This window comes from Micropterus dolomieu, linkage group LG21 (assembly GCF_021292245.1).
Source record: "Micropterus dolomieu isolate WLL.071019.BEF.003 ecotype Adirondacks linkage group LG21, ASM2129224v1, whole genome shotgun sequence".
NCBI lineage: Eukaryota > Metazoa > Chordata > Actinopteri > Centrarchiformes > Centrarchidae > Micropterus > Micropterus dolomieu.
This window is the reverse complement of record NC_060170.1, coordinates 6,136,342-6,143,823: the sequence shown is the minus strand read 5'-3', so window position 1 is coordinate 6,143,823 and position 7,482 is coordinate 6,136,342. Positions and strand designations below refer to the sequence as shown.

Genomic DNA, 7,482 nt, shown 5'->3' with positions numbered 1-7,482 from the left:
AAAAAAGAAAGAAAAAGTTCCTCATAGACCTCATGGTGGCGCTATAACAATCAACTTTGCGTTTTTGCAATTATCTCGAAAACGGCTTCGTTTAGAGTCGACCTTCTTTCAGTATTGTACTCTCTGGATTCATGTGCATCTTTGCTCCGATGGTCTTCTGCTGTAAAAATATCAAATTATACGACTTTTTATCTATTTGCTCTAAAACCTATTGTTGCAAACTCGTCCCAGGCGGTTTCGCCAATCGACCTGAATCTTTGGCAGGATCATCTGTGGACGTCGCCGATCAAAAGTTATCAAAAGAATTTTGATACGTCAATCTGTGTTTTCTCATAAATTTTTACTTTTGTGCATTTACATACAATTTTAGATAAATACCCTTAGATCAAAATTGGCTTAAGCTATTGTTACCAAACTTGATGCGTCTGCTCAGATGCTCGGCCCGAGCTTTGCAGAGCAGTATTGGGATATTCTTCCACTAGGGGGCGCTACACTTGCAAAAGGTTTATACCTCGTAATGGATGGATTCGAGCGAAATTCGGTTTGTACGATCTCGGGTCACTACTCAGTTGATGTATAAAATTTGCTAATGATTGCGCAAAGTGGCCGTTGCTTACTACAAGAAATGTATTTTTCTAGACATTTCTCATTCCTAACTTCAAAAAATCTAAGAAAACCATCCGTATGTCCTAGAGAGCTAAAACCTTTTCAGCACATCCACTGATTTGTGACTTACGTTTGCTTCGCTGCAACCTATGGTCAATTCAGAAGTCAGTCACTCTATATTTTTCAGAATATGCTAATTCAATTAACATCTACATCTCCACAAGTCTTTCTTCAAACGCTACTAAACATGACAGTCATTCTCCAGATGGCTGATATCAAGTGTTTCAAAGGCTTTTCAGATTGGTCAAACGGTGAGTCTGCAGTGATATTCGGTATCTTGCTGTAGCTTGTACAGTATAAACAACATTTTCTTTTTAACTCAGCTTTGGATCAAATGCCACCAAAATATTTCACAACACACCCAAAACCGGCAGAAAGATGCATGATTTATTTTAGAATTTTCTCACCAACATCTTGACTGTTGTAAGCGTTTTACGTTTTAACTGACAAAACTATCCGGGTCTGGCACACGTGACTTTCCTAATACCCGCAAATCAAGTGTTTGTGCAGCTTAAACTTTAAATCTTGGAAAGACAAAATGTCGCAGCTGGGTTGAACATTTCGCCCAGTAATCAGGTACATGAAATTACACTCTCTGATCTCAAAGTGATGCTGTAAAAATCAAGTTTGCGTTTCCGCAATTATCTCAAAGTCCAAATTCTGTCATCACTTTAATCTCTTAAGTGATCTGCATCTGTTCGTCTCCTCTGAAAATGTCAAACGTTGCCTTTTTCGTGATTGGCTTGGATCCCGATCATTGCCGCTGGGAGGCCTGTTCTTTGATTTGGCTCCATTCACATGTAAATGTTCTTTGATTCACAGTATATAGAGACAGAATGTTGCAGTTGTGGCTTGAGTGACTGATAAGCTCAAGGTCACGAGCTTGGTTCTCACATCAGTGCTGTTCAGAGTGCAAAGTCTTCGCTTCACTACAGAGATTTGGTTGAAGAAGTTTAGCATGGGATGACAGTGAAAGTGTGGTATGGAGAAGATCCCGCCTGGCTAAAACACTCCAGCCAGACATGGTCCTGCGGTCTCAAACAACAAAGCTGGCATGTCGTGGAATTAACAGTACAATGGGAAGATGGGGGTGAAGCGGCTTATGAGAGGAAAAAGAACAAATATTCCGACGTGGCAGCTGAAACATCCCAGAACCGGCTGGAAGACTAGCATCAGGTGGGATGCAGGGGATTTCCCTAGGTCAAAATGGAAGACACCTCCAACGGTAGTTGAGAATGACCCAGCTAAGATCCTGTGGGACTTCAAGATCCAGACTGACAAACTGGTGATGGCTAACCAACCAGACATCTTGTTGATCGAAAAAACAGCAGAAGAAGGCAGTAGTGATAGATGTGGCAATCCCAAGCGACAGCAACATCAAGGAGGAACACGAGAAGCTTCAGAAATACCAAGGGCTGAAAGAGGAGCTAGAAAAGATGTGGAAAGAGCAACAGTGGTAATTGGAGCACTGGGGGCTATGACCCCCAAACTGGGAGAGTGGCTACAGCAGATTCCACGTAAAACATCGGAGGTCTCTGTCGAGAAGAGTGCAGTGCTAGGAACAGCAAGATACTGCGCAGAACCCTCAAACTCCCAGGCCTCTGGTAGAGGACCCGAGCTTGAGGATGACACATACCACCCCACAAGGGGGTGAGAGGGGGATTTTTTAAAATATATATAAATCTACTGTGACGCCCCTGTGTGGACTGACTGTATATTTGTTGAACTTTTTATATGAACAAAATATCGTGACATAGACGCAGACACAAAGTTTGCAAATAAGGATTATAGAGTATTTATAATAACTTAGTACAAACATTCATTAACATTTTAAAATTAAACACTGATAAATTTAAAAACAAAAGAATAAAGAAACAATTTAACAAACAAACAAAAGCCTGGTTTGTTTCCTGCAGAGATTATCACCCCGATAACCTATTCCACAGGTTCCAAATTGCACACCACAGTTCTGGATTCATAAATGAGCTTGTGAATTTGAAATTTCACAAACTCTTTATCCTGGGGTGGCAATCTTTGCAGGGAAAGAAGCAGGCTTTGGAGAGAGAGGAGGTGGGATTGGTGCAGCAGGCCTCTTCAGGGCTTGGAGAAGAAGCCTCTCCATCTCTGTCTCCCTCTCATGCCCTCTGGTCCTCTTTGGGGTCCTCCTCCTCCCAGAATGAAATGAGAACACCATATTTTGTGAAAGTACAGCATCCCCTCGAGGTATCAGCTGAAATCAGACAAAAAAAAAAAAAACATGAAACAAATATGAAAATGTAATGAACTACTTGTCATAGTAAAAAATAATTCATGCAGAAATTATACCATAAAAACAAGTGATGTCATGCACATACCTGTTTCCAGGTATTGCAGAGTTAGCAGCAGCATTTTGAGAATTGGTTGTTTGGTAGATGTATCCCAGAGGAAAAATCTTTTGCTCAGAATAGTCTTTTCTTTAACTCTTGAGAACACACTAAGATCTCAATAGTACATCTTTTTGAGATCAGTCCAATCTGAATTGTTGTTCCTAAAACCCCCTCAGGAGAAAAGGAGATGGAGAGATTGAGGTTTTGAGACTTAAGACAAATGGATACTGACTTGAGATTACAATAGGATAAATGAAAGTAACAGATGAGATCTCATCATTGTATCTTTTTAAGATTATTAATGTCATGTCTTGCTTATTGCTCCTAAAAGCAGTTGAAAGCTCTGGGGAGATGTTTGTATCACATTGCTGGCTATGCTTGGAGTAGCATGCGGGAGGTTTGGCCTGAGCTGGATTTGAACCCCACTCCTAATGTTCAAAGGGTAACACTGCCGCTGTACCATCTATCGGCAACTGCTTAACCTACGTACAGGGTTGCGGGGGGCTGGAGCCAATCCCAGCTGACATTGGGCGAAAGGGCAGGGTACATCCTGGACAGGTCGCGAGTCTATCGCAGGGCCACACATAGACAGACAACCACTCACACCCACAACTAAGGACAATTTAGGGTCACCAATTCACCTAGCCTGCATGCCTTTGAGGGTGGGAGGAAGCCGGAGCACCCGGAGAGAACCCATGCGGACATGGGGAGAACATAAACTCCACACAGAAAGGCCGGGGCAACTGGGGTTTGAACCCACGACCTTCTTGCTGGTTAGCAAGACAGTGCCATCACCGCTCCCCCATATCTACAATTAAAGTCCTCAAAAATCTACTCACGTAAAAGGTATAAAAGTATTCCATAGTGAATGTACTCAAGTATCAAAAGTAAACGTGCTTATTCTGATACATGTTGTATCTCAGTTCTTGCGTGCATTCGGTCTTTATGTATTGTACTTCAAAGTATTGGGTGTTCCAGTTATGCTGGCTGTGACTAGCTTGTGCATTATTTTCAATGTCAATTTATTTTATTTTTCTCAGTAACTTGTAACTGATAATTAATACAATAAGGATTTGAAATTAAGGGAGTAAAAATACAAACCCCCATAAAAAAGATAATACTCAACCTCAACATTTGACGCAAGTACTTGAGAAAAATAACCACTAAGCGAGGTCAATAAAACAAAACTGACAATCTTGGAACTTTTTTTCTGATCCACATTCTGGAGACTGAAATTACACTTATTTAAGATACTGTAGAGATCTCATCTTTTGATCAGAGTAAGACAGATGAGTTTTTTGCTCTTGAGGCCAATATGAGAAAACTGAGACATATTTGAGAAGAATCATGAGATCCCAGGAGTCATAGCTGAGTTCTCTTTGAGCTCTTTCTCTGATCTCATGGTCCAATGTTCAGGAGACTTAAGACTTATTTAAGATCAGTTAGAGAGCTCTTGTTTTGATCAGAGTCAGACATAAATGAGATTTTATATGGTTGTTTCACTTGAGATGAATAGAAGAAGTGGGAGAAAAGGCTTTGGTCTCACCTTGGTATTAAAAGCATCTCATTTGTGTCTAGGAGAAAAGAAGGAAGGACTACGAGATTTCGTCTTGGATTTTGCTTTCCTGTCTAATAGAACTGATCATTCTAGCTTTCAGTGTCAATTACAGCAAATCAAGCATTTTACAAATGCACCTGTATTAATACAAGTGTGTTTTAACAGAAAGAGAGCACACTTACAGGCAGTGGCTGAGTCCAATGATAAATCCAAAAAGTGAGGCATGGGGTAAACACAGATACAAGGTTCAGGCAAGTAATGTTACAGGTAGACATCCAAGGCTGACAAACTACACAGGCGACTGATCATGGCAGGCTACAAACCACAACACACTGTAATGACCAGACAGAGACTGAACAGAAACAGCAAACGTTTAAATACACAGGGTTAACGAGCAGGGCGGGAGCAACACAGGTGACTGGGATCAGGGCTAACGAGACAGAGAGACAGCAGGGGAAAACAGAGAGGCAGGCAGAGACAGCAAAGGGGGACAGAGAGGCAGGCAGGCAGAGAGATAACTGGGGGAACAGACTGAACAGTTGACAAGCAGACATGGGGTAAAATAAACAACCAACACAGACAGAACACATGTTACAAAATACCAGACAAGAATCTAACTTCAGACAATAACAGAAACCCATGTAAACAGACAAACACCGACCAACTATAACACAGGGATCATAACAGACAAAACCTAAACGAGAACACAGAATACAGAGCAGACAAAACTAAAGTAATGCAGAGAAAGAACTAGAAGTAAATACTAAGACATGAACTAAGACATGGAACCAAAACACAGACTAAATAACAGATACAGAAAAGCCTAAAATAACAAAACTGAGAATAAACTAAACAAGGCAGGCAGGCACACAGCGTGACATCAAGTGTATTGGGACCATGCTGCATGGTGATTCTGCATTTTAAATAAAATTAATTGCTTGATCCGGATAAGCAGTTGACGATGGATGGATGGATGGAATTGCTTGATTAGATTATACATTCTATGTTTGGTTGTTACATTACAGTAGAGAGAGGATAGAGATGGGGAGAAGGAAAGAGAGCATGATGGATTCAGCAGAGAGAGAGAACCAGAAGAACCAGGTGAGAATGTGGACAGGTAGTCATTTATGCTATTCCAGTTCATTGCAGTGGACTTCACAAGGAATTTCCTTAACTAAGCAGTGTATTGACTTATTTTTATCAAATGTGGATTCACTCAATCTCCTCTTACATTTATTTACATCACAAAAACGCCCCTTTATTTATTATATGATTACATGTAATCATGGTTAAATACAATATGTTTGTGTGTGATTGTCAGTGCAAAAATGGGGAGAGGAGGATGGAGAGAGGAAAGGACAGAAAGCGAGAGAGAACGAGCAGGAAGAATAAGGTGAGAAAGTGCTCTGATGGTTAAATCAAGATTGTTAAAGTGGCAAAACTGTTTAACCAAGAAAAAATACACTCAATTCACAATATTATTATTATTTTACATGCATTTCAGATGGTATGTTTTATTCCCAACATTAAAAGCTTTCCATAAGTACATAAGTCAGTGGGCTCCATTCTAAACATGGAATTCATATTAACACACTTTCTTAAGTTAAAAATATGTCATGTGTTTCATTTCACAATACAAGGAGAAGGAGAAGTCTCTTGGGAGATGAGAGAGAGAGAGCAGACCAGAGAGACAAATGAAGAGATATAGAGAGCAGCATATCGACCACCAAGCCTTAGCAGCAGGGTTTCAATATGTTTCTTCTGATTTAGGGGATAGGGACACAGATACACCTACCTAAACAGTTAAAAATGTCTCCACAGGATCAGTTTGGCACACCAAAAAAAAGCCTTCCAAAAAATTAGTTCCAGAGTTTTAAATGACTGGAAAACTCCTCTAGGGAAAATGTTGCTTTCTGCTTTGCTATATTTGGTAAAAATCTCAAAAAGGAAGTATTTGTGAATGGTGGAGTCAAGAATTGTAGAAAGGCACAAATGGGGGCGGAGCTACACTCTCAGCACAATGGGGGCGGAGCTTCATCGTGGGCCCACCTGCTACAAAGTCATATTAACCAAATTTACATGACCCCAGACTCACTCCGAAAGTCCACAGAGTCTGTCTGCTTTGCAGCCTTTCTACTATGTTTGTGCTTATACCAGAAACGCTGCAGTGCGTCCGTAGACTGAGTGCGTCCAGGAAGCGTCCCAGTGTCAAGCAGCACAGTGCAGATGAACCGGGCAGGAAGTCAGACACAGAAACAGCAGAGAAACAGTCAGTTTTCAAAATAAAATACCCGTTACAGACTTCCGATTGTATATAAACAATAAACACAGTTAAATATGACAAAAGAAACATTTTTACTACGTAGCCTACTTAATCATAGAAGCACAAAAAGCAAGCACTAATCACCAAATCACCAAAATCTAAACGTGTCCGCAAGTAAAACGCTCTTATTTTGAAATGCTCCCTGTGGTAGTTGCTAGATGCACCAGTCAAGCTGAGAAACATGCTCTTGTGGTGGTTTACCATTGAAACCATGAGTGAAGGGACTGTTTCATTTGATAAGAGATGCTGCATTCTACAGTACTGCGTATTGTGTAGTGATGGCAAGTTTGAGTCTTTTGACAGAATTGGCCATTCAAATCTCGTTCATTATAATGGACTAATCTTTTTTTGAGTCATTGTGTTCATTTGAACTAGGCTGGTTATTGCGGCGCTGCAGCCCTATAGTGGGCAATTAAAAAACAGCAGACACGGGGAGAACATGCAAGCTCCACACAGAAAGGCCAGGGCAACTGGGGTTTGAACCCACAACCTCCAGTGCTACCCACTGTACCACCGTGCCACCCCAACTGAATTCACACCATGTAAAAACCACAGAAATATGTTGTCTA

General features: G+C 40.8%; 1 long non-coding RNA gene across 1 annotated transcript; it reads right to left on the bottom strand.

Moving 5' to 3' along the window:
- Positions 1 to 2,445: 2,445 nt before the first annotated feature.
- Positions 2,446 to 4,922, bottom strand: LOC123960918. The gene is made up of 3 exons (XR_006822626.1): positions 4,773 to 4,922; positions 3,021 to 3,193; positions 2,446 to 2,896 (listed from the first exon to the last, which is right to left on the bottom strand). It is a non-coding gene; the product is annotated as an uncharacterized LOC123960918 (long non-coding RNA).
- Positions 4,923 to 7,482: the final 2,560 nt, after the last annotated feature.